The sequence below is a fragment of the Grammomys surdaster genome, unplaced genomic scaffold, assembly GCF_004785775.1.
Source record: "Grammomys surdaster isolate TR1022 unplaced genomic scaffold, NIH_TR_1.0 146, whole genome shotgun sequence".
NCBI classification, from domain to species: Eukaryota; Metazoa; Chordata; class Mammalia; order Rodentia; family Muridae; genus Grammomys; species Grammomys surdaster.
In genome coordinates, this window is record NW_021604604.1 from 11,274,688 (window position 1) to 11,279,433 (window position 4,746).

At 42.2% G+C, this 4,746-nt stretch overlaps 1 pseudogene; it reads right to left on the minus strand.

Moving 5' to 3' along the window:
- Positions 1-2,337: 2,337 nt before the first annotated feature.
- Positions 2,338-2,570, minus strand: LOC114618945 (annotated as a pseudogene).
- Positions 2,571-4,746: the final 2,176 nt, after the last annotated feature.

Consider the following 4,746-nt stretch of genomic DNA (forward strand, 5'->3'; position numbering starts at 1 on the left):
CTCTCTCTCTCTCTCTCTCTCTCTCTCTCTCTCTCTCTCTCTCTCTCCCTGTCTGTGTGTGTGTGTGTGTCTGTGTCTGTGTGTGTCTGTGTCTGTCTTTTATCCGAGGATTAAAGGGAAGCCGGGTGAGGGCTGGCAGTTTGGACACCTCCCAGAATAAAGGCAGTAGCATAAAATAACACAACACTAGACCATTAAGGAGCATAGTTTCCAACCAGTGTCAGGTAAAGTGGTTGAGGGAGACATGGGTCATTTGTGGGAAGAAGTCTTAATTGTCCCACAATTGCAAGCAGGCTGACAGATTAATATACTAAAGACAGTAAGAGCCACTGTCCAAATACCAAGGAGAAGAGTTAGGTCAAGAATATCCATAAGTTCCTGGATCTGTCAAGAAGAAAAAGCTTAGAGTCAAGGACAGACAAAGAGAAACACAGAAAACAAGACAAGAGATCAGGTCCATGAGTGACATAGACATGCATATTATTAATAGCTAGCTGGCTTTATCAGCACACTACACTGGTTTTTTGTTTTTATTTTGTTTGGGGTTTTGTTGTTGTTGTTGCTTTGTTTTTCTAATTTGTTTTGGTGGATTTTTTTGGTGTTTGTTTGAATTTGGTTGTTTTTTTTTTTTCAAGATAGAGTTTCTTTGTGTAGCCCTGGACATCCTGAACTCTGTAGATCAGGCTGGCCTCAAACTCAAGAGGTCCATCTGCCTCTGCCTTCCCAGTACAGGGATTAAAGGAATTCACCATCACCACCTGGCTCAAGAGACCTCTTTCATGATGTCACTGGATCACAGCTTTTTAAGGCAGAAGAGGTAAACTTGCTATGCAGCTACTGGCCTGATAGTACCGTGGATTTACAAATTATTGTTTTATATGCGATGCTGATTAACACGGCCAGAGTGGAAGTTCATGCCATAGAAGGTAATGCCAAATTTCACAATGGATGGGGTGTACCAGAAAGAAATATTGACTCAGAAAGCTGAAACAAGAGGTAACCTGAAGAGCACATCAAGACGCTATGAACAGAAATCAGAATCTGTCCCTAAAGGACAGCAATTGGAAGGATGAAGTAAGCACAGAGGCATAGAAAAGAGGTCAATAGGTCAAAAGGTCAATAGAGGTCAAAAGAGGCCAAAGCAAATAGGACCAGAAATCTTTCATGAGACAAAGTGAAATCAGAAAATAAACATTTGATATTGTAGGCCGTACACTAAATATCAGAGGAAGAGTCTGTTTACAATGACCTTTGAGTGTATGTTCTAGGAGTTAAATGGCCAGTTTAGAGATAGAGGGTCAGATAATCTTCCATATATCCTTCTGTCAGACAGGATAAGTCCAGTGTCCCATCTGGATTTTCTTATCGAAAAGACAGTTACTCTCCAAGGAGTAGGCCAGTTATGCTAAGACAGATGTTCTCAACCTGTGGGTGGCGACCCCTTTGGGGGCATCATAGGACTCTTTCATAGGTGTCACATATTAGATATCCTGTGTATCAGATAGTTATATTACAATTCATAACAGTAGCAAAGTTACAGTTATGAAGTAACAACAAAATAATTTTATGGTTGGGGTCACCACAACATGAGGAACCGTATTAAAGGGTCGAAGCGTTAGGAAGGTTGAGAACCACTGCCCTAAGAGCATCCTTCAGTCTATGCTTGTCCTGCCAGGCTACACTAGGCCTTGTGGTTGTGAGAAACTTCTACTTGTTATTGATGTGAAGACACACTTGAGATTGCAGGAGTGAGTCCCCTATCTGAGTGACAGAAGACAGGTGCTAAAATTTGGGGACAGAAAAACATATACAGAAGATGGCTCTGAGAAGCAATAAGAACTGTGAACTTTGTAGATTACTCTCTGGCACAGACAGCTACAAAACAGGAGACAGGGCATCAGATGAGACCCTGCTCACCTTCCTAGGGGGCTCTTACTGACCAAGGCCTTTCATTAAAGTTCCTTTTATGTGGCTAGAGGGGGTCCTGCATGTGATCCAGGGAAAGCTGGTCTCCCCCACATTCTTTTTCTTTTTTCTTTCTTTTTGTTTTTGTTTAATGCAACATACAAACTTTATTTAACAAAAGTAACAGGTAAAATAAAACAAGCATTTGTATTAGGAAAAAAACTACAAGAAAACTTATCAGCTTTAACAACTTAAAATAACCTACTTGCAGTTGCATTTAACTGCGCTCTGATGCGGTGAAGAACACAGCTCAGACACAGGTATGGACGAAAGGTTTGTACATTTTTCAAGTATTCACCGAATACTGCCTTATATACACATGTACATTAAATTTGAAAAAGATTAGATGATCCCAGCTGTACTTCAATCTTCTTATTCTTTTGGAGTAGGTCATCTAAAGAGAAGAATATGTGGTTCTGGCTCATGAAGCCTGTAATGAACCTATCCTGGACTCTTTGAACACCGGTCTCCTCCACTCCTCTTCAAACATCAGATGAGTTTTAGGGACTTGTTTAAAGAGTTCTCTGGGTAACATGACATGCTGGTACTCATAGGGCTTGCTTGTAGGATTACTTGTCCAAATAGTAGATTTGTTTGTAAGTCATCCTGCTGGTACTCAGAGGTGAAAATGGGAGCAGGAAACGCAGTGCAAGGGGCTCCACATTCACCTAGAGCTGGCGCAAAGACTCGAATCTCCTTCACATTCTTATAGCTGGATTCACATCAGGAAGATGAGAAAGAAAAGTCACCAGTACCACAAAACGGTATGGTCAGGAGAAATGGATTCAGAGAGCTAGTCTGTGTGGATACGGTGCTCACTGCAGTGTTACTTACCCTCTTGCTTTTGTCATCGTGAAGGTCTACAAAGCATACCACTTACCAGAGCATCTTTAGAAATTGTTCTGCCTTCAAATTCTGTTGCAGAATATTTACATTCTGAGTGACAGAAGTTCCAAAATGTTACAGAAAAGCCAGCCACTAAGACAGGCTGAGTAGCAAGAAAATAAATACTTTAACATAACCTTGCTCTGTCCTTGCTGAATGAGGCATACAGAATCTACTCAGGCCAGCATCCTTCTCTACCAAGTGTAGCGGAAGGTATTAGAAAAGAGGCATCCAGCTGGCTCCTGGCTTAGCCGCCATGTTCCTGCACTAATGCCAGCATCACCTGTGGTCTCAGTGGCACAGGCCGGGCCGGAGACATTGGTGTGGCTTCTGCCTCTGCCCGCCACCTATGGCCTCCATGGCTCTAGGCCTGGCCCCTAGGCCAACCCTGCTGCCTCCAGGGCACTAGGCTAGCCTCATGCAATAACTGCCATCCTCAAGGTTAGATGTCACAATACCCATTAACCTGGTAAATCAATACTCTTAATGCTTTTAGTTAACCAATGGATGGAGATATATATATATGAAATCTCAATACACAAGATGCCTACACAATTTAAACAATTATTCTAACCTTTAGATTTCATATCTACCGATGCTACTGAAAGCCACATGGATCCACATCCGCTGTGATTTTCCGCTGCCTTTCTCTCCCCTTAGCTCTGCCTCCCTTTTCCCTGTCCAATCACAGACCTCTCACTGCAAATAGATTGGACAGGGAAATTTCTGCCACAACCAGTAGCTGTTTACATTTAAGGGAGATAAGCAGTCTATTGGCACAGCATCCTTTGGCCTTGATACAGTTAGCTGCTAATACTACATAGTAAGTAACTTCAACCGTGAGCCAGCAGAGACAGGGTAACCAAACAACCTGCCCAGTCACACAGATGTGGTAGAGGACCCAGAATTCGAACTCTGATCAATCTTTTTCCATAGTTATGATTTTATAAACTGAGTTTATACCACTTCAAAGCACAGATAAAAAACAGTGTTAGGAGAGCAAAAATTGTCATGTCCACTGGACAATAGTTGAGGCTTATTGATTTAACATTCATTCACGTCACAACCAACAGGGAAAGAGAATATGAATACAAATTAGGAGCACATGGTGGACTAGAAGGGTCAGAGGCCCAGCTCTGCTTAAAAACTCAGTATAGCTGGGCAGTGGTGGTGCATGCCTTTAATCCCAGCACTTGGGAGGCAGAGGCAGGCGGATTTCTGAGTTTGAGGCCAGCCTGATCTACAGAGTGAGTTCCAGGACAGCCAGAGAAATACAGAGAAACCCTGTCTCAAAAAAACAAAAAACAAACAAACAGACAAACAAACAAAAATCAAAAACAAAAACAAAAAAACCCTCAGTATAAAGCCATGGTACGTTTTCAGTATTCAGATGTCCTGTAGGATGTGTGGTGGTTTGAATGAGGAATGTCCCCCATAGGCTCAAGAATTTGAACATTTTGGTCCCCTGGAGATTGTGTACTGTTTCTAATTTCCTTTCTCCACTTCCTATTTGTGGTCGAGATGTGAGCTCGACTTCCAGCTCCTGATGCCACGCCTCCTGTCACGATGGACTCCTTCCTCTCCGGAACTGTAAAACAGAATACTCTTTCTTCCCTAAGTCACTTTGGTCACGCTGCTTTATCACAGCGACAGACAGGTGACTAATATGGATGCCTTAAAAGGCAATGTTTGTTATTGCTCTATGTTTTTTTTCCCAAGGACCAAGCCTACATTGGGGCAATTAAATTACGATTTTCTCCAAATGCTTACACTTAAACCCTCATCCCAGGAGAGGGAGCTATCAGTGCTCCAGCAGATCTATCGAAACGGTAATTTAAACCAGAGGTATATGGGAAGAGTTAAAGAATCCTTAAAGCAACATATAGCCATTTATGG